Here is a 23,920-nt window from a genome sequence, read left to right on the forward strand (position 1 = left end):
GAGATTACCTAAAAAGCATGTGCTCCACACATGTGTGATATACTTTTCATCTTTATTGACATATGCTTTAAAAATTGTAAGATATGTAAAGGATGCATCATGATCATTTGATATACACATAGATAGTGAAAGGATTCCTCCCATTTAGTTCATTAACATCCCCACTGCCACATATATATGTGTGTGTGTGTTTCTGTGTTTCTGTGTGTGTGTGTGTATATATATGTATATTCATATATAAAGTGAATATATTTTTCAAATGATTGTAAGTGATATTATGTTTAATGAAAATATTTACTTATAAAGCTTTTAATCAAGGGATATTTTCCCAATTAACAGGCACAAAAGCATAATCATTATAAAGTTTAATTTTTTAATTATTTTCTAAGAAAGAAGAAGATTTACTACATATTACCATATATTAAAAAGATTGAGAGCCCGGTATTCCAAAATCAGTACAATACATTTTTCTCTGACAACAATAGTTGATAAGATAATTTTACATTGATAATAAGAGGAAAGCAAAGAGTTGGTATGCATCTGTGATGCATACGACTTCCCTGGTGGCTCAGACGGTTAAGCGTCTGTCTACAATGTGGGAGTCCTGGGTTCAATCCCTGGGTCAGGAAGTTCCCTGGAGAAGGAAATGGCAATCCACTCCAGTACTATTGCCTGGAAAATACCATGGACAGAGGAGCCTGGTAGGCTACAGTCCATGGGGTTGCAAAGAGTCGGACACGACTGAGCGATCTTCACTGTGAGTGATATAATTGTGATGTGACTATTTTTTAGTTTTCCAGGTTTCAAATTATTGACTTATATTAGTATATATTCCCATTCACCTGTCTTTATTCTATCACATACACAAAATCACACACACATTCATATACCAAACTCCCACCAAATTCAGTGCCTATCAATGTGCCCCAGGGTCACAGTTGTGTTAACAACATTTTAGAAAATGTTGATGAGGGTGCACAAAACCAATTATAAAACTAGAACATTAAAATTTTTAGTTGACTTTGTTTACAAAATTATAAGAAATGTACATCAAGACAAGGATTGAAGGACAAGTTATTCTTTTATTCAGAAGGTTCACTTCTATTCTTTTGCCACTAAGTGCTCACTTGAGTACCTCGTCCTCGAATTATACTCTTATTGTCTGCTTTTATCTGGGTCAAATCCGTGCGTGGGCCAGAGCTTCTAATGTAAAGTCCCATGCTTAAGACAATGGGAGATTTTCTGCCATTGGATAATCTCTCACAAATCCACAGCAGGCTGGATTGAAAATTGGGGACAAATAGATAAAACAATTTTTTATCCTTAAGTGCATGCTATATGTTCATGTTCTATGGTCTGGTTTTTAGTAAATATTGCCAAGGGAAACTTCCTTGGTATCTTAGAGCTTAGGGTCCAAGAGACAATTGAGCCAATTTCTCTCTGGTGCATAATTTAAAGATATGAAATTTGGGGAAGCCTGCACTCACATACTTTTGTTTCTCTGCCTGGAATAATTATTTTAAAAGCAACAGCCATAATCAATATTTTGTTTAACTATGAAACAGAAAGTCCATCACTCATTAGTGGCAATACTAGAAATCCTCATAAACTTCTAACTCTTTTAAAATAAGAAATGATACTAGGTTGATTTTTCTGTGTTTTAACATTTTAACCTGAATATACTTTGAGCATTTTTAATTAAAAAGTGAACTTCAAGCAAAATAATGTTTTAGCTCACATTTCTCAAAAAAAGATCTATAATTAATTCCATTAAATTTTTAAAACATTTCTTCTAAAGTAACTATTGAAAAGCATTAGGAAATAAAATGAGATTTTAAAATAGATGAAAAATGCTACTATTAATAATTTATATACTAATTGATTGTGCTGGTATACAATATAAAAAACATTATTTTTCTTTCAAGGAATCAATTATCTTATCAACCATAATTTCTATTCTTTTTTCTGTTTATAATTTACCAGTAAAATACTTCTTAGTCCTAAATTGGCTGAAATAATAAAATATTGGAAAGTATATTTTAAAAAGCACTGGCATATAGAGGCAAACACATGTTTGTGTGTGTGTGTGTCCAACTGTTTGTGATCCATTGACTGTAGCTCATTAGGCTCCTCTGTCCATGGAATTTTCTAGGCAACAATACTGGAGTGGGTTGCCATTTCCTCCTCCAGGGGATCTTCCCGACTCAGGGATCAAACTAGTGTCTCTTATATCTCTGGAAATTGGCAGGAGGATTCTTTACCTTGGAGCCTCCTGGGAAGCCCAAACACATGTTATGGGTCTGTAAAAATAATTGACTTCTCATACTCAATTTTTCAAATTGATATTGTTTGTAGCTGTGTACTACAGTTCTTTAACAAACACTTTGAAAATAAGTATTATACATCTGCTTTTAAGAAGAGTAAGTTCTTCGTAAGTAGCATGATTTTAGTCTCTATATTTTTACACTTGTGAAAACATTAAATATAATGTACTATTTATTAAAATACAAAATGGATAAATGGGGAATATGTTTTAATAAAACCATTTATTTTTAGGAGTTATATAAAGTAAAAGGAAATCTTTAATTTTCAAACATATTAAATATGTAAGAATAAGAGAAAGTAAATCATTTATTAATTACTTTCTTAACATAAGTGAAATTTTAAGCAAATCCAACTTTCAGTGGAACTTAAAAATAACCTTTTGAGGATTTACTTATAGAATGGCACTATAAAGCTTTCCCCAATAAGCAAAAATAACTTTAAATAGTTATTTAGCAGCAACCATTTAAAGTTTCTGAATCTTATTCTAAAACGTACAGGAAATAAACATTAATTTTTAAAAAAATCTACTAAATCTCAATAAGCACAGTGAAAGTCTATGGCATTTGAACTACAACTCACTCCCTTATTTTCCTCCCTCCTCCCCAGCTTAGCATAATGGAGACTTCCCTTGGGATAGGTATAACCAATAAGATAGAATTTCTCTTTCTCTAACTCCAGAGATGGGGAGTCATCAGCATTTTTCACCCCCCAACCCAATTTCTGTATAGCAGAAACTAAATGTCAGGTAAATATTCAAGATATCAGAACCTCCCTCTTTTGCCAGGTCTACAGTCACAGTATAGAGGATTTATTTCAGGGATGACAAGCAAAGAACACTGGGAACCCTATTGCCTTCATCACACTCACTCATAGAGAGAATGGGCCACACAGGAAGAGAAAATCCAAGACCAGAGACGAGTGCTCCTGTCCAGTGCTCTGCTCATAAAGCAGGTGTCACTCTGAAATGGGTAAGCCAGTCTCAGCTCCTAAGAAAAGGCTCAGAGATCTGTCAAGGGAAAGAGAGAGGCCACAAGAATAGAGATCTCTGGAGCTGTCTCCATGGAAACTGAATTTATTTGGAACAGAATGTGCAGAAACTCAAGAGTAATGGAGTTGCAAAAATCAGTGGATATTTGGGTGGTGAACTATTAAGATGAGGCTAGTAGTTCAGTCGGAGAAGGCAGTGGCACCCCACTCCAGTACTCTTGCCTGGAGAATCCCATGGACGGAGGAACCTGGTGGGCTACAGTCCATGGGGTCACTACAAGACTGGGCAACTTCACTTTCACTTTTCACTTTCATGCATTGGAGGAGGAAATGGCAACCCACTCCAGAATTCTTGCCTGGAGAATCCCAGGGACGGGGGAGCCTGGTGGGCTGCCATCTATGGGGTCGCACAGAGTTGGACATGACTGAAGTGACTTAGCAGCAGCAGAAGCAGCAGTAGTTCAGTAACAATGATAAACAAAGTCATATGCTTCCTGGTTTACCAGAGAAAACCAGGAAAAGGGACAGGCTGGAAAAGCCTTTCCTAGGTGCTAACGAACTACAAAGCCTGTCCTCAAAAGTAACTACTGCAGAAAAGGAAAAGATTAGAATTGGACTATGGATGAATTTCGGAGAAGGCAATGGCATCCCACTCCAGTATTCTTGCATGGAAAATCCCATGGAGGATGGAGGAGCCTGGTAGGCTGCAGTCCATGGGGTTGCGAAAGGTCGGACATGACTGAGCGACTTCACTTTCACTTTTCACTTTCGTGCATTGGAGAAGGAAATCGTAACCCACTCCAGTGTTCTTGCCTGGAGAATCCCAGGGATGGGGGGAGCCTGATGGGCTGCCGTCCATGGGGTCACACAGAGTTGAACACTACTGAAGCGACTTGGCAGCATGGATGAATTTAAGTCCCAAGAAATTGAAAGGAACAGAGCAATCAACAGGAAAATACTGGAGGCTAACAGCTGGGCTTAATATCCAGTGAGATAGACATCTCAAGAGAGAGATTAGAGAAAGAGTAAAAAGAGCCCTGCTGAAACCATTGTCATCCCACAGTGATGGGGATGCCTCAGGCTACATCCTCTGAGGAATAAAGGTAGAGAATTTACATTGCATGAGAAATATATTTTACTAAACTGAACTGCTGCTGCTGCTGCTGCTGCTAAGTTGCTTCAGTCGTGTCCGACTCTGTGCGACCCCAGAGACGGCAACCCACCAGGCCCTTCCATCCATGGGATTTGCCAGGCAAGAGTACTGGAATGGGGTGCCATTTCCTTCTCTAATGCATGAAAGTGAAAAGTGAAAGTGAAGTCGCTCAGTCGTGTCTGACCCTCAGCAACCCCATGGACTGCAGCCTTCCAGTCTCCTCCATCCATGGGATTTGCCAGGCAAGAGTACTGGAGTGGGGTGCCATTGCCGTCTCTGAAACTAATCTAGTCCAGCCTAATTGATAAAGAAAGAAACAGGCAAAGAACAACAATAAGAATCCCAGGAAGGGGCAGTGGGTCATTAATCTCAAGTTGAAATAGTATGTTATCTAAAATAGTAGTTTATTAACAATAGCAAGACAGGCAAAGAAACAAGAAAATGTGACTCATTCACAGAAAAATAAGCAGGCAACAGAACTGGCCTGTTACACTGGTGTTTGACTTAAAAGAAAAAAAAAACAACTTTATAACGTTCATGGTAAATATCTTCATAGAATGGTTATTAATCTTTTTTAATCAAATTCTCCTATCAGTATGTCTCACCTTTCTCTTATGAGAATCTCCAGGATTGCATTGACATTTCTCAGATAATCCAGAATAATTTATCCATGTCAGAACTTTTAATTCAATCATGTCTGCAAAGTCTCTTTTGCCATGTTAAGGTAACTATTCACAAATTCTGTAGATTAGGACTTCAGCATATTTAGGAGAAGGGTATCATTCTGTCTACCAAAGTGACAGAAAAATATTCAAAGAAGTAATAGCTGAAAATATCCAAAATTTGATTAAAAATATTGATCTCTAGCCCAAGAAACTTAAAACCCAAATAGGATAAATACAAAGTGATCTGCCTCCAGACACTCAATTGTAAAAATGTTGAAAAACAAAAAGAAATCTTGAAAAGAACCAGGGAAAATTCATCATTCTGGATTTAAAAAAATATTTCAATCATATACTGTCTTCAGGAAACACACTTCAGAGTTAAAGAAATGAATAGGTTCAGAAAAAAAAGATGAAAAAAGATATATCATGAAGTAGCAGCCATTTGGAAGCTGAAGTGGCAATACTAATTTAAAACATAAACTTTAAAGAAGCCAGTGTTGCTAGAGATGAAGAGAGATAGTTTATAATGATAAAACATCAGTTGATCAGAGATCTATGATGGTTATAAACACATACCACCTAACAACACAGTTCCAAAGTATATAAAGCAAAGCTGAAATAAAAAATAAAGAAATCAGAAATTCAACAGTAATAGAGATTTCAGTATTACACTTTCAATGATGAGTAGACAAATAGGAAAATGATAACAAAGAAAGAAAATTGAATGACACTATAAAACAATTATTCTAACAGATATATAGAGCACCTCACCCAACAATGGCATTTATACATTCTTTCAAGTGTACTTTTGTTGGCCAACTGTTTTCTTGGATTGGCATTTGCAAATTCAACAAACCACCTATGAAAAATATTTGGAAAAAGATTTCAGGAAATTCCCAAAAGCAAAAGTTGAATTTGCTGTGTGACAGCGACTATTTACACATGATTTATATTGTATTTACAAATACTTAATAAGCAATGACATTGTATTAGGTATTATAAGTAATCTAGAGATAATTTAAAGTATACTAAAGGATGTGGATAGGTTGTATGCAGATGCTACACCATTTTTGAGCATTTTTAGAATTTGGTATCTGAGGGGCATCCTGGAATCCCCCAGGGATATCAAGAGAAATCTGTGCATGAATCATTCTCCAGAATAGATCATAGACAAGGCCATGAAACTTTATTGAAAAGACAAGGCTTTTCAAAATTATTAAAATCATACTAAGTAAGTCCTTCATACATAATGAAAATAGAATTAGAAATCAATACAGAAATATTGGAAATGAACAAATATGTGGAAATTAACAACTCACACATAAATAATGAGTCAAAGAAGAAATTGCTAAGGAAATTAGGAACTACTTCGGGATGAATGAAAACAAAAGACAGTACTTAAAAGGAAAATTTATAGCTTTAAGTGCTATGTTAAATGTGTGGAATCATCTTAAATAATAAGTTTTCACCTTAATTCACTGGGAGAAAAAGAAAAAGTCACTCTGAAGCAGCAGAAAATAGAAATTAATCAAGATTTGAGTAGAAATCAATGAAATGAAGAATAGAAAAATAGTTACAATTGACATAACAAAACAGATTAGAATGGTTTTAAATAGAAGAAAAAATAGAATGGCAAATTCAAACTATTCACAGAAATCTGCTGAAAATTTGAGGGAGGTAGATTGTATAATTCTAGTATACATTTTCTCTCCCTCAAAATTTAAAATATTTATTATAGTTCTCATTTTAAGGATGAGAAGACTGAGATGGGAAAACTAATGTACTCAATTTCTTGAAAGAATATGTCTATATGATCTAATATTCATTTAACATGATATTAAATATATATTTCTAGTCAGAAATCTATGCAGATTGCAATTTCATTTATGTACTTCTCTATTTTAATCCTTTCCTCTGACTTTCTGTGATTTTCCTTTAATGGAAAACTCTAAAAACTGAGGTCTGTAAAGTTATAAAACAGTGTGGGGCAGAGTATTTGATTACAACCAAATGTTTTGTACTGGGAGATAATCCATTATTGATTAATTATTTATTCATTTTTACACATTCACTTATAATACAGTTTATGTAGAAAATTCCTGTGCATTATCTTATTTCACTTTAAAACAAAGTATAGCAGAAATTTTACATTGCTCCTTTGCTATATGTAACACCAAAAGGATCACTCTAGATTTTTAAAATATTTGTGTACTGGATTGCTTATTATTGCAGTAACCATAACAAGGGCAAGGCCAATGCCCTGGGGGATTGATTCCAGGCTTCCCCTCAGATACCAAAATCTGCAAATGCCCATTCTAAACAAGTCTTCAAGTGCTGAGTCACAATGCAAGTGGGAAAGAGCAGTTCACCCAAGGTGAGGATGAGGAAATTAGACCATCTCTAACAAGAACTTGATATGTTGGGAAAATGGCCAGAGACACTGATAATGATGAAGACTTATTGTGATATTTTAGGTAAATTCATGATTAATAGAAAATGTTTTATAAAGTATTTGAAATCTTTCTGATTTGCAGTGGAACACTTTTCTATCTTAATATTTGTGAGTTCACTCTGCAAATATTAATTGTGCTCCTGAGTCAATGTATTCTTTCATTTGATAAATATTTATTGATCTCCTACTATGTACTTAGTGTTGTTAGAGAAAACAATTGAAAAACAGAGACATGTCTCTGAGGCTATGGAGTTTAAACTTTACTGGGGAAAGAGAGGCATTGAAGAAGTTTCAGGTTGCAGAATAAGAATGATAAAGTTTAATGAAGCAAATGGAAGTTTAGTGCATTAACTGAATGAAGTTCTACGTTTTATTTTTTGTTTGCTAGTAGGTATATTAGGGCTTCCCTGGTAGCTCAGACAGTAGAGAATCTGCCTGCAATGCAGGAGGCCCAGGTATGACCCCTGCATGGGGATGTCCCCTGGAGAAGGAAATGGCACTCCAGTATTCTTGCCTGGAGAATTCCATGAAAAGAGGAGCCTGGTGGGCTACACTACATGGGGATTGCAAAATCGGACACAACTAAGTGACTAACACACACAGTTAGCTGTATTATTCCAGGGAACCTAGAAGAAGTAGGTGAAAGTGAAGAACATTCACAAAGCAATGTTCATGATAAACTGATAGAGTGATGCAGTGACAGAGAACTGGCCTTTCATTTGTTTTCTGTAAAACTCACTCAGAGCTGACTCAAGAGCAAGTATGAGACTGAGCGGGATTTGAACTTATATATATATATTTTTTAAATCACTTGTCACAAGTCCATTTTGAAACATCACATTGCTTGTCTGCAAGTAATTGGCTATTTGTCAACAGCATTAAGAGCAGTTGACACTAATTATGCATTGTCTGTGAAGTGCCTTTACATTTACTGGAAGCCTAGTTCATTCTGTATGATTTTATTTTAAGTACATCTATGGAGTCAGACAAGAAGGTCAAGATCAGTGTAGAGAACTGATCTAAATCAACTAAAGTAACTATACTGAACCTTAAGGAGCTAAATGGATTCATATAAATACACACTCAATAGTTGACTTAATAGCTTATCACTTCATATATTACATTAAGGATTTAATTCTGGAGTCATACTGTATGTGTATGGCATTGCAAACCAATTCTATTATTCACTAGCTATGATCTAGGGCATGCTATTTAACCTCTGTGTAACTCACTTTCTTATTCTTCCAATAGATTAGTAATATCATCTACTTATCAGGTTATTGTGAGGATCGAATATGATAGATATATGTATCTCTCTCTTTATATATATATAGATATGTATCTATCTATCTATATATATAGATTTATATCTAAAGTGTCTAACAGATAGTTGCTGTTGTTGTTTTCCTTTTTGTTGTTTTTCTTCCACAGTTATTTAAAATAGGCAATTTTAATGACATAGCCACCACTACTCCTTGTAAATATGCATTTTTACAGGACATATTTATTTCTTCTGTCTAATCCTACTATAGAATTGCTTAGGCCTGTGAAACCCATCTCCTGGGAGAATACCATCTCCTTTTTTTTCCAAGTGGAGAATTGTCCTGGACAGATTTCTAAACTTAATCTATTACTGATGATCCTGAACACTGTGACCCTACTGGCCTGGTGAAGATATGTTGGTATTTGCTATTTACCCTCCAAACATTGATTGTCACCCCTCAGATATTAAAGGTTCTAGATTGTGAGAGGCATTTATTTATGCTCTATGTGTATATACATTAAACTATATATATATATGTGTGTGTATAAATATATATTTATACACACATATATGTATATATGTATGTATATACACACACATATACTAACATGATTTAATTCTGATATTTAATTTCTTTCTGGCATTCCTCTATACTTTCAAGAAGGTTGAGCTGATTTTTTTAGACAACTGTACCTTTTTTTCTAGTTGAATACTTTCCTTCTCCACCACAGATATGTACAGTATTGTTTGCTGGAACTATTTGCTTTTCTTCTTTGAAAAATTTCCTGCCCTTCTTTTTAAGCCATTTATTTGTCAAGCATTCTGCTCTGGATTTTGCCCAGATTATTCTCTCATACTGAATTATATGGAATCTATGATCTTTGAACCATGAGAACCCATTCAATTCTTTAAAATATACAGAGGCAAGAAAATTAGATACATGAAATTAAATATAATGATGATATTTTAAAATAAAAACCTGAGAATTCAGGAATGTGAAAGCCTACTAGAATAAAACACAAATTGAACATAAACGGTAATAAACTGAACACGAAAGGAGGGGGGACAAAATTTTCAGCCATACAAGCAAGAGAGTTGGAGCTGATACGTGTTATTAAGTCAGACTAAGATTCTATCCTTTCAGTCAAAAGATGAAACAGAAAAAAATAAAATAAAATTTGTGCACTAGCAAAATGGAACTTGAGGACTCTTGTCTGCTCTTTCCTGGGCCTTGGAAAGAACACTGTCTTTCTGAGAGAGTGATCAAGTCCAGACACTTCTGATCTCTGCCTTTTCTGAGCACTCCGTCCCCCTCTTACTTATGGCTTCTCTGTCACCTCTTCAGGCTTCATTTCTGCCTTAGCTGGTTTTGATCGCAAGTACATGCAGTTTGTGTATGTGTGCTCAGTTGCTCAGTCATGTCCAACTCTTTGCGATCCCATGGACTATAGCTCTCTAGGCTCTGTCCATGAAATTTTCTAGGCAAGAATACTGGAGTGGGTTGCCATTTCCTGCTCCAGGGGATTTTCTGGACCCAAGGATCAAGCCCACATCTCTTGCATCTCGTGCATTGGCATGAGGATTCTTTACCACTGCACCACCTGGGAAGCCAACATGCAATTTAGAGGTGAACTTTACACTGTTTCTAGATTTAGCTCTAGAGATCGCATTCTTCTTATCCTTCTGAGTATATTCCTGGAAGAAAGGTGAGGAAAATCAGAACTAACCTACTGGTATGTACCTACCAGAATAGAAGGACTCCAAATCAGGGTCTTCTAAGGAAATTAGCCCAGCCTAATGTTTACTCAGAAATCAGATTCCTTCCTGATCTTATTTTTAATTTCCTTCCTGCCTTCTAACAATGTCTCTTTCTTCTGTTTGCATATAGTTTTTGGCCTCGCTTGCTTGTCCACCAGACACATTTTGAGGTTTCTTATGGCTTCTCATAGAGCCTTGGACTGACTTACAATATCACAACCAGTGCTAGAAGCCTGAGAATCCATTTGTTAAAGACATAATTTGTGGGACTAATTGCTTTAAAAGTGATCAAAAGGTAACACTTTGGAATATGTAAGAACAACCTAGGCCAGATAAACCTCATCTCATTTCTTAATGAGGGTAGTAGAATGTCATTGATCAGTGCTGCCTAATGGTTTCGATTCAGGTAAAAATGACAAGACATTTTTATTACATTACCACAGTAGTGCAGCTGTGCCTGGATGCAGCTAAGGCTGAAGTGACAGCATCCAGCACACATATGTTCCTTTGAAGTACATGGGAAGGCTACAGAAAAATTTTGAGAATCTCTGCCATAGAATCTGCAGTCCTACAAAGAGTTTGCATATAACCTGGGGTATCCTCTAATGCACATTAATGAAGTCTCCTTTATGTACAGTTGGGAAGGTCCCCTGGAGGAGGAAATGGCAACCCACTCCAGTATTTTTGCCTAGAGAATCCCATGGACAGAGGAGCCTGGCGGCCTACAGTCCATGGGGTTGCAAAAAGTTGGACACGACTGAGTGACTACTTTTTTTTTTTAATACTCTTATAATTAATTAGTATATTAAAGTGTTTGAATAAGTGACAAAACCATACTTTGAAAAGTTTACCCAGGCCATTTCATGTCTATGAACAAGCAATTAATACATGGAAAAAGAGATCTTTTGTAAGAATTTGGAAGCTAATGTGAGAGGGTCTTCAGTTCAATTCTATTGCTCAGTCGTGTCTGACTCTTTGCAACCCCATGGACTGCAGCACACCAGACTTCCTGTCCATCACCAACTCCCAGAGCTTGCTCAAAACTCATGTCCATTGAGTCGATGATGCCATTCAACCATATCATCCTCTGTCGTCCCCTTTTCCTCCTGCCTTCAATCTTTCCCAGCATCAGGGTCTTTTCAAATGAGTCAGTTCTTTTCATTAGATGGCCAAAATACTGGAGTTTCAGCTTTAGCTTCAGTACTTGCAATGAATATTCAGGACTGATTTCCTTTAGGACTGTCTGGTTTGATCGCTTTGCAGTCCAAGGGACTCTCAAGAGTCTTTAACATCACAGTTCAAAAGCATCAATTCTTCAGCGCTCAGCTTTCTTTATAGTCCAACTCTCACATCCATACATGACTACTGGAAAAACCAAAGCTTTGACTAGATGGACCTTTGTTAGAAAAGTAATGTCTCTGCTTCTTAAAATGCTGTCTAGGTTGGTCATGGCTTGTCTTCCAAGAAGCAAGCGTGTTTTAATCTCATGGCTGCAGTGATTTTGGAGTTCCCCAAAGTAAAAGTCTTTCAGTGTTTCCATTGTTTCCCCATCTATTTGCATGAAGTGAAGGGACCAGATGCCATGATCTTAGTTTTCTGAATGTTGAGTTTTAAGCCAACTTTTTCACTCTCCTCTTTCACTTTCATCAAGAGGCTCTTTGGTTCTTCCTTGCTTTCTGCCATAGGGTGGTCATCTGCATATCTAAGGTTATTAATATTTCTCCCAGCAATCTTGATTCCAGCTTGTGCTACATCCAGCCTAGCATTTTGTATGATATACTCTGCATGTAAGTTAAATAAGCAGGGTGACAACCTTGATATACTCCTTTCTCTATTTTTAACCAGTCTTTTGTTCCATATCCAATTCTAACTGCTGCTTCTTGACCTGCATACAGATTTCTCATGAAAGGGTCTTAAAAAACAATTTAAAACTGTCTAAGAATAAAACTTACAAAAATAATTTGCACTGAAAATAAAGTAATTTAGAATGCATATATGAAAATGATGTCATAAAATATAACTTTACTAATCACTGAAAGTTTTGCAAGTTTGCGGACTCATAATTTCCATACTAATGAGGGAGAATAGAAAAATGTTCAAATAAATGAGATAATGGAAAATATCAAGTAATAATAACTACTCTGCACATAGTCCTTAAAACTGTTTTATGACATTTGAGAATATTTTCTATTTTCAGTATTAATACTGTTTTACCAGTTATTTTCTCTCTCTTTTTTTTAAACTTGCTGGGACTTTTATTAGAATTACATTGAATTTATAAATCATACTGGAAAGAACTGACATCTTGACAGTACTGAGCCTTTCTATCCATTAACATGGTTGTGATATTGTGATTTATAGTAAACAGGTTTATTTATACTTTTAGTTTTTGGCCAAAAACTCCTAAAAACTTTGGAAATTTCTGGGTGATAAGAGTGATAAAACTCTCTTTATATTCATAACAAATCCATTAATTTTGGTCTTTTTAACACTATTATTTTGAATTTCTACATGAGTTAATTTGACTTTATTTGACAACACTTAGAATAAATTTTATTTCTGTTTTGTTGTTGTTGTTCCATAAGATCTTTTGTTTACTTTCCATTCTTTTTTTTCTATTTTTTAAAAAAATTAGTGTCAGATGTCCAAGTCCTTTTTTTTTTTCTAGGTACAACTACATTATCTCTTGTATAGGTAATTCAAGATAAGCAAAGAACCAATTTCTAGAGATTTTTCCTGAAAAAAAGCTAAATTGACTCTTGAAAAGTCATCAAATTTTATAAGTTCCAGCTTTCTGGAGACAGAGGGAGAGAGAGAAAGAGAGAGCGAGAAGAAATAGGGAAACTGAAAGAAGGAGATTTGTATGTAATTAAATCTTAAAACATTTTGAAACTGATCACATGTAAATACAGTCATGGGATTCATAGTGATTTGTTCTTTGCCAAGGAACTTGGCAATACAGAGGTAAGTCATGAAATATGGATTACGTGTTGCTTTTACTCTCTAAAAGAAGAGAAGGTCCAATATCACATGTTCTCAATTTCCATGGCAAAACCAATACAATATTGTAAAGTAAAAAAAAATAATAATAATAATAAAAAAAGAAAAATGTAAACCTAAAGTGATATAGCTTTAAAAATGTAATAACTTAAGAGGTTTATTAAAAGAACTCAGAGAATACCTGTCATTAGGACTTTCTTTCTGGTTTGCAGACTATAGATTGATTCCCAGTGGAAGGTAGACATTGATTATGAAGGACAGTTCTTGCCTTCAGTAGCAGTTTGCTTGAAATATATATACACATACATACAGGTGTGAATGCCCGCTGAAATAATTTCATATACAGTAATGAAAAGAAAAAAAAGTAATGAAAGGTCAGATTTGCTTACTGAGAGAAGAAAAGTGGGTTATCTCTTAAAATTATCATTAATTTTAAAATTTTAAGTGGACTGTATTTTCTGATCATATAATTATTATATATTCATGATAAAATTAAAATAATGCAGAAAAACCTCACAGAAAAATTAAAATTAAATTAATTAAATTCAGCCTTTAAATTCAAAAAAAATCAGCCTTTAATTCAAACGTGAGGTTTGTCTTTGGTATGTACATGTGAACATGAATATTAATGTAAGTTCAGTTCAGTTCAGTCACTCAGTCGTGTCTGACTCTGTGATCCCATGGACTGCAGCATGCCAGGCTTCCCTGTCCATCACCAACTCCTGGATCTTGCTAAAACTCATGTCCATTGAGTTGGTGATGCCATCCAACCATCTAATCCTCTGCCGTCCCCTTCTCCTTCTGCCGTCAGTCTTTCCCAGCATCAGGGTCTTTTCCAATGAGTCAGTTCTTCGCATCAGGTGGCCAAAGTATTGGAGTTTCAGTTTCAGCATCATGGAATGCAAGTTAGAAATTGTCAAATTTACCAACATATTATAGATTTTTTTTTTCTTGTTCATGTTCATGATCAGAAATCCCCTGCATTTTACATTTATATTTAACAACTTACCTTATAAACGAGCCTATTTTATTTTAGGAATTTTCTATTGCCAAGGTTTAAATTATACCTCATACTTGTATATCTAAAATAACTTTGTATTAATTGTTTGTATATTTATGGTAACTATAAAAGAGAAAATTCCTAAATGTAGTAAACCTGGGACAAAGAATCTTATTTTTAATTGTGCTTGATATAAACTGCCAAGTTTATTGCAGGGAATCCAAAACTATTATACCATTCTGCACTTGCAGCTGTAGTGTAGGGAACTGTTGATTTCTTCTTCCACCTGCTATTATTGGAATTAATGATTGTTTTCATTCTTGCAAATTGTGTTAGGGAAATACCTCTTGACATCTATACATCTATTTTACAAATTGCCTGGAAATACTGGTTTCTTTGTCTTTTTGATTTATAATTCTCTATAATAATTTTTGACTTATATTGAGCACGATATGTATACATGAAGAAAATGCTCAGTTTATGCTTGCTCTTACCTTCTATATTCATATGAACTATAGTTTAAGGTGCACATTAAAATATTGATGTGATCATATATTGCAAAATTTTAAGTATCATGTGAAATGTCTCCCTGATCATATAAGATAAATGCATATCTATATTTTTGGCTAATTTTCCAATTATGATATTGTTTTTTTACATTTAAAATATTTATTTCTGAAAGATAAAATTTTATTTAATTTATTTAATAAAATAAATCATGTGTCATATATAATTTGGTCAGTGTTCTGCCTTTTCACACAATTTTGAGACACCATGATTTTGTGTACAGATAAAAAAAATAGAAACAGAGATATACACACATATCCAGACACTGTCACACATGCAATCTTTTAAGAAGCTTCTCATTCTGTTTAAAAATCAACATGTATTTTTCACAATGTTATAAAGTTTTATATACAGAAAATATAAATCTATGCTTGTTACTCTTCACCTTTATAATTTTCTTGACAATTCCACTAGAAAATTTTTCTTACATGAACTCAAATATCACTTGGCTGGCTTACAGCAAGATATTGGGGTTTCTAATTAAAACCTATGTATTTAGATATTAATCTGTGCACAACTCATATGCTATAGCAGTTTCCTAGAACAGTTTACTGCACAGACTTGCAAATTACAGAATATGTATTAAACACCATCAAAGATTCTTTGGGATATGTAAAGATGCTCTTTTACACTGACTTACTGATATAATAAATACAAATATTGCCTACCATACCTGGTGGCTCAGACGGTAAAGCGTCTGCCTACAATGTGGGAGATCTGGGTTTGATCCCTGGGTCAGGAAGATCATCTGGAGAAGGAAAGGGCAACCCACTCCAGTACTCTTGCCTGGAAAATCCCATGGATGGAGGAGCATGGTAGGCAACAGTCCATGGGGTCGCAAAGAGTCAGACACAACTGAACGACTTCGTTTCCACTTTCACAAGTAATAATCATATATATTAGTATAATATTTTGAAAAATAATTAGCAAGAACAACCATCTTAAAATAAGAAAAGATATCCATCTCACATTTCACTTCTGGAAGAGTTATTCTTTGCAATATTTGTCTGACCATTAGCCCTTCCCTGAGTTCCCAGGTGGTGCTAGTGGTAAAGAATCTGCCATCAGTGCAGGAAATGCAGGACATGCAGATTCAATCCCCAGATCTGGAAGATCCCTGGAGGAGGGCATAGCAACACACTTCAGTATTTTTGCCTAGACAATCCTATGGACAGATTGCCTGGTGAGCTACAATGCATAGGGTCTCAAAGAGTTGGAAAGGACTGAGTGACTAACACAAACAAGCCCTCCCCAGTTGGGTTTTAATCCACACAAATCCACAAAAATGGCCTTCATGACCATGGCCACAGGACTGGGAAAGGTCAGTTTTCATTCCAATCCCAAAGAAAGGCAATGCCAAAGAATGCTCAAACTACTGCACAATTGCACTCATCTCACATGCTAGTAAAGCAATGCTTAATATTCTCCAAGCCAGGCTTCAGGAATAGGTGAACCATGAACTTCCAGATGTTCAAGCTGGATTTATAAAAGGCAGAGGAACCAGAGATCAAATGGCTGACATGCGCTGGATCATCAAAAAAGCAAGAGAGTTCCAGAAAAACATCTATTTTTGCTTTATTGACTATGCCAAAGTCTTTGACTGTGTGGATCACAATAAACTGTGGAAAATTCTAAAAGAATTTGGCATACCAGACCACCTGACCTGCCTCTTGAGAAACCTATATGCAGGTCAGGAAGCAACAGTTAGAACTGGACATGGAACAACAGACTGGTTCCAAATAGAAAAAGGCATATATCAAGGCTGTATATTGTCACCCTGCTTATTTAATTTATATGCAGAGTACATCATAAGAAACGCTGGGCTGGAGGAAGCACAAGCTGGAATCAAGATTGCCGGGAGAAATATCAATAATCTCAGATATGCAGATGACACCACCCTTATGGCAGAAAGTAAAGAAGAACTAAAGAGCTTCTTGATGAAAGTGAAAGTAGAGAGTGAAAAAGTTGGCTTAAAGCTCAACATTCAGAAAACTAAGATCATGGCATCCGGTCCCATCACTTCATGGCATATAGATGGGGAAACAGTGGCTGACTTTATTTTTGTGGGCTCCAAAATCACTGCAGATGGTGACTGCAGCCATGAAATTAAAAGATGCTTATTCCTTGGAAAGAAAGTTATGACCAACCTAGACAGCATATCAAAAAGCAGAGACATTACTTTGCCAACAAAGGTCCGTCTAGTCAAGGCTATGGTTTTTCCAGTGGTCATGTATGGATGTGAGAATTAGACTATAAAGAAAGCTGAGCACTGAAGAATTGATGCTTTTGAACTGTGGTGTTGGAGAAGACTCTTGAGAATCCCTTGGACTGCAAGGAGCTCCAACCAGTCCATCCTAAAGGAGATCAGTCCTGGGTGTTCATTGGAAGGACTGATGTTGAAGCTGAAACTCCAATACTTTGGCCACCTGATGTGAAGAGCTGACTCACTGGAAAAGATCCTGATGCTGGGAGAGATTGAGGGCAGGACGAGAAGAGGACGACAGAGGATGAGATTGTTGGATGGCATCATTGACTCAACGGACATGGGTTTGGGTGGACTCCAAGAGTTGGTGATGGACAGGGAGGCCTGGCATGCTGTGGTTCATGGGGTCACCAAGAGTTGGACACTACTGAGTGACTGAACTGAACTGATGACCATAAGAATGATACCAAAGGATAGATCTTTTAGAACCTTGATGTCAATTTTATGTGCTCATCGTAGTCTCTTAGTAACATTCCAGATGACATTATCTTATACCGAGAAAATCCTAGCAACTGCATAGAGAAAACTGTTAGAACTAATCAATTAATACAGGAAAGCTGCAGAATAAAATATCAGCATACAAAATTGGTTGTGTTGCTGTATACTAACAACAAACCACTTGAAAGGAAGATCAGGAAAACAATGCCATTTATAACATCACCCAAAAGAATAAACTATTGAGGGATGAACTTCACTATGGAGATAAAAATTATCAAATTGTGTTCTGGAAACTATGAAACCTTGGTGAAGAAAGTGAAAGAATACCCAAACAAATGAAAAGAAATGTCATAGTCATGGATTAGAAAATGCAATATTGCTAAAATGTACATAGTTCACCCAAAATAATCCACAGATTCATTGCAATCTCTATCAAACTCCCATCGGCACTTTTTTTTCCAGAAATAGAAAATTCACATTTCATACGAAACCACAAAAGTCCAGAAATAGCCAAAGCAATGGGGAGCAAGAACAAAGCTGGAGACATTATATGTCCTGATATCAAGCTGTATTATAAAACTATAATAATCAAAAACATATTGTATTGGCACACAGACAAAGTTAGAGACTGATGGAATGGAATAGAGTCCAGAAATAATACATGAGTGTATGGTCAACTGACCTCGGCAATGATTTTGTGGCTATGACACCAAAAGTGCAACATAAAATAAATAAATAAATAAGAAGACTACATCAAACTAAAAAGCTTCTTCACAGCAAACGATACAGTCAGCAAAGTGAAAAGGCAGTCTAAAGAATGGGAGAAAATATTGATGAATCATACATCTGATAAGGGGTTAATCCTCAAAATATTAAAAATTCCTACAGTTTGGTAGCAAAAATCTAATATCACAATCAAAAATTGGATAAACATGTGAACAGTTATTCCCCAAATAAGACATACTAATAGCCAATAGGTATATGAAAAATGTGCAGCTCCATAGTCAGGGAACTAGAAATAAAAACTGCAATAATATTTCAACTCATATTCGGCAGGAAGGCTTTTACCTCCAAAAGAGGAGTCACAAAGTACTGACAAACACATGTAGATCACACGCTTTCCAAACTGGAATCCCTACACACTGTTAATGGGATTTAGAAATGGTGCACACTGTTTAAACTCTTCAGAAAACTAAAAGTAGAACAACCATATGATCCAGAAATCCCTCTTCAGAGTATTTATCCAAAAGACTAAATATCAGAATTTCAGAGAGTTTTAGCACTCCCATGTTCATTGCAATACTATTCCCAATAGCTAAGATGTAGAAACAACCTAAATGTTTATTGACAGGTTAATGAATAAATAAAATATAATATGTATATTTGTATATATTGATAGGTAAATATAGACACACAATGGACTACATTTCAATTCTTTAAAAAAAGGAAAATTTTCAATTTACACTGTAAATGAAACTTGTAGCCATTATACTAAATGAAATGTCAGTCACAGAAAGACAAATACTGCTCAAAGTATCTATAATAATGAGATTTATAATGGAGTAGTGGTTTCCAAGAGTTGTGGAAGTGAGGAAATGGAGAGTTACTAATTCGCAAGTATAGACTTTCAGCTAAGCAAAATGAGTAAACTTTATGGATACCCTGCTCAACAGTGTTCCTACAGTCAATTGTGTTGTGCTTAGTCGCTCAGTCATGTCCAGCTCTTTGTGACCCCATGTAGCCCGTCAGGCTCCTCTGTCCATGGGCTTCTCCATGCAAGAATACTGGAGTGGGTTGTCATGCCCTCCTCCAGGGATCTTCCCAACCTAGGGACTGAACCCAGGTCTCCTGCATTGCAGGCAGATTCTTTACTGTGTGAGGCACCAGGGAAGTATTATATTCATGAAAATTTAGTAAGAGAGTAGATATCATATTAAGAGTTCTTATCACAGTAAAATAGTGAAATAAAGTAATAAAGTGAAATAAACTGACAAAAAATCAGGAGACCAGTAAAACCAGCTAACGAACATTTCCCCCAGTGTAACACAATAGTCTAATATGCTAATAAAATACTAATATATTGTATTATATATATACTACTATAATACTGTATATTATAGTATTCAGTTCAGTTCAGTTCAGTTCAGTCGCTCAGTCGTGTCCAACTCTTTGCGACCCCATGAATTACAACACGCCAGGCCTCCCTGTCCATCACCAACTCCCGGAGTTCACTCAGACTCACGTCCATCGAGTCAGTGATGCCATCCAGCCATCTCATCCTCTGTCGTCCCCTTCTCCTGCCCCCAATCCCTCCCAGCATCAGAGTCTTTTCCAATGAGTCAACTCTTCGCATGAGGTGGCCAAAGTACTGGACTTTCAGCTTTAGCATCATTACTTCCAAAGAAATACCAGGGCTGATCTCCTTCAGAATGGACTGGTTGGATCTCCTTGCAGTCCAAGGGACTCTCAAGAGTCTTCTCCAACACCACAGTTCAAAAGCATCAATTCTTTGGCACTCAACTTTCTTCACAGTCCAACTCTCACATCCACACATGACCACTGGAAAAACCATAGCCTTGACTAGACTGACTTTTGTTGGCAAAGTAATATCTCTGCTTTAGAAAATGCTATCAAGGTTGGTCATAACTTTCCTTCCAAGGAGTAAGAGTCTTTTAATTTCATGGCTGCAGTGACCATCTGCAGTGATTTTGGAGCCCCCAAAAATAAAGTCTGACACTGTTTCCACTGTTTCCCCATCTATTTCCCACGAAGTGATGGGACCAGATGTCATGATCTTCATTTTCTGAATGTTGAGCTTTAAGCCAACTTTTTCACTCTCTACTTTCACTTTCATCAAGAGGCTTTTTAGTTCCTCTTCACTTTCTGCCATAAGGGTGGTGTCATCTGCATATCTGAGGTTATTGATATTTCTTCTGGCAATCTTGATTCCAGCTTGTGTTTCTTCCAGCCTAGGGTTTCTCATGATGTACCCTGCACATAAATTAAATAAGCAGGGTAACAATATACAGCCTTGACGTATGCCTTTTCCTATTTGGAACCAGTCTGTTGTTCTATGTCCAGTTCTAACTGTTGCTTCCTGACCTGCATACAGATTTCTCAAGAGGCAGATCAGGTGGTCTGGTATTCCCATCTCTTTCAGAATTTTCCACAGTTTATTGTGATCCACACAGTCAAAGACTTTGGCATAGTCAATAAAGCAGAAATAGATGTTTTTTGGAACTCTCTTGCTTTTTCCATGATCCAGCGGATGTTGGCAATTTGATCTCTGGTTCCTCTGCCTTTTCTAAATCCAGCTTGAACATCAGGAAGTTCACAGTTTAGGTAGAATATTGTATATACTGATATAATACTAGTATACTATATATCATATGTAATACTAATATAATATAGTCTAATATACTAATATACACAAAAGTCTAATATATTGGCTTAAAACTGTGTATTATTAGAAACTGCTTATTTCACATAAGGACTAGATGTGAAAAAACAAGGGAATTGTTGATATGTCCAGAAAAAAAAGTTATTGGAGATGTGATACAAATAGAAAGGAAAATATAATAGTTATTTGAAGACCAGAAGCAACAGGTCTTGAACGTTTACTATAATTATTATCTCCAAACAATTTGAAACATAATAAAAAATAATGAGACTATTAGAAAAGAAAAAAATATATATACTAGAAGAAGAGAAAAAGTAAAAGGAAATCACTGGGGATAGGAAACCACTGTAAAATTTTCTTTCAAAAATTTTGGTTGTTAAAAGAAACAAAAACAAGGAAGCTAGTGGAATGGCTTGAAGGGACTAGGTATCATGGAAAAAATTTTGATTTGTTTGAAACAAAGACAGAAAAATATTGAGTGGAGTTTGCCAGCAGATTTGATGCACAGGAGCAGTGGTATTTCCAGTACTTATGTCTAAAGTCATTTTATTTTCCCTTCTGATTGAAACAGTATTCTTTGTAGTCATTTCCCAGATTCACAGTATGATGGATTGATTTTTAACTGCTCTCAATCTCTTTACAAGGTCACACACACACATGCACACAAACACACAGGAAATCACAAATACATAGCAATAACAATAAAAACAAACAAGCAGAAGCTGTCACCCAGTATTTCACATATAAGTTAATATACCAAATTGCCTACCAGATAGATTCATTCATTTTCTTCTGTAAGTATTCACTGAGTTCCTAATGTGCCTATAATTGTATAGGTGCCAAGAATACAGCTGTGAGCAAGAAACTCAAAACTCTACCTCTTGCCTTTCTTTAAGAAAATAAAAAAAGCAAAACAAGTTTGCTTTTTGTTTACTCACACAAACCGAAGCAAAGAATGAAAATGCTCTACTGTTCTCACATTCATGGAGAAAGAATTGAGTGGATAGTTATAAGTAGAATCACTGTGTCAAATAAATATTCTGGAACATAAACTCATGGAAAGGTCTATTTAAATATTGGTTGCCTTCAACTGCACGATTTCTCTTTGGTAGGGATTTTAAAAGGAACCAGGACCCAAATCAGGTAAGAGAATAGCCAACTTCCCGGTAGCTCAGTGGTAAACAATCTGCCTGCAATGCAGGAGACGCAGCAGGAGCCAAGAGTTTGATCCCTGGGTTGGGAAGATCCCTTGGAGAAGGAAATGGCAACCCACTGCAGTATTCTTGCCTGAAAATCTCATGGACAGAGGAGCCTGGCAGGCTACAGTCCACGAGGTTGCAAAAGAGTCGGACACGACTTGGTGACTCAACAACAAACTACCAAGGAAATGCCCACGCTATTAAATTACCTGAGAGCTTTAAAAACCTAGTGGGAGAACAGACAATAAAGAAATGAATAGATAAAGATAAAATAGAGCAAGTATTTGTAAGTAATTATAGGAGCCATGAAGAAAATGTAGAGGGCCAAGGGATTTAGAGTGATCGGAGTACTTTATTGAGCATTTAAATGTAGGTGAACACAGGCTGATCATGGAAGCTGGTTTGGTTGGTGAAAGGTCATCAAGGGCAAGAATTAGAGGGGCTCAGAGGTGAGACCATGACGAGTGTGGCTGGATTATATGAGATCACCGAGGATTTTTGAGCTTTGAGACTGGAGGTTAGCCAGGAATGCTTCCCTGCAGGGCTTCAAAGTCAATGCTCAGAGTTCTGTCTCTTATTCTAGTTGCATTAGAATACAAAAATAGTGTAAATCAGAGGACAGACTATAATTACATCTTATATGACTTTGTGGATTCTATAGATATATATTAGATTTCTGAATATTTAATAGGTATAGTTCTGTATTCTTGTAAATGAGAACGGTAACAAAGAATGTTATCAGATCAAATAATAATTTAAAACCTGATTTATTTTTGTTAACTTATGGAAATTGAAATGGAGTTTTATTAATTTGGGTGAAAATATGAAGCTCTCCTCCTTCATATATTTACCACTTTGATGCCATATCAGCCACTTAAATCATCTAAGTATGAGACTGGGGTCAACCCTTTGGAATATGAATCATCTGCAACACAACTAGAGCTCAGACAATTTTTCAAACACTGTCACTGGATTCGGTTTTTAAAAGAAGAATATTCAAGAAGTTAGGAGAGTTTCTTTGCTATCTTTCCTTTAATCTTCATAAGGCCCTCTAATAACTAAATAGTGCCAAATTTAAAATAAATAGAAAAGAATTATTAGGATGCAGAATTGCATAGTACTAGCTTCTTATGTCACTATAAAATTTCTCTTTTATTTTCCTTCTGCTTATGATTAAGACTCTTTACAAAGCATTTCATTAGTACTTCATACAGAGTTTGTGTTGGTATATAAAAATAAATGACATTCATGACGGACACTTATCTTTTTGGTATATATATATATGGAGCTTCCAGGGCTTCCCTGGTGGCTCAGTGGTAAAGTATCTGCCTGCAATGCAGGAGCGGCAGGAGATGTAGGTGCGATCCTTGGGTCAGGAAGATCCCCTGGAAGAGGGCATGGTGACCCACTCCAGTATTCTTGCCTGGAGAATCACATGGACAGAGGAAC

This window comes from Bos javanicus, chromosome 6 (genome assembly GCF_032452875.1).
Source record: "Bos javanicus breed banteng chromosome 6, ARS-OSU_banteng_1.0, whole genome shotgun sequence".
Taxonomy (NCBI): Eukaryota; Metazoa; Chordata; class Mammalia; order Artiodactyla; family Bovidae; genus Bos; species Bos javanicus.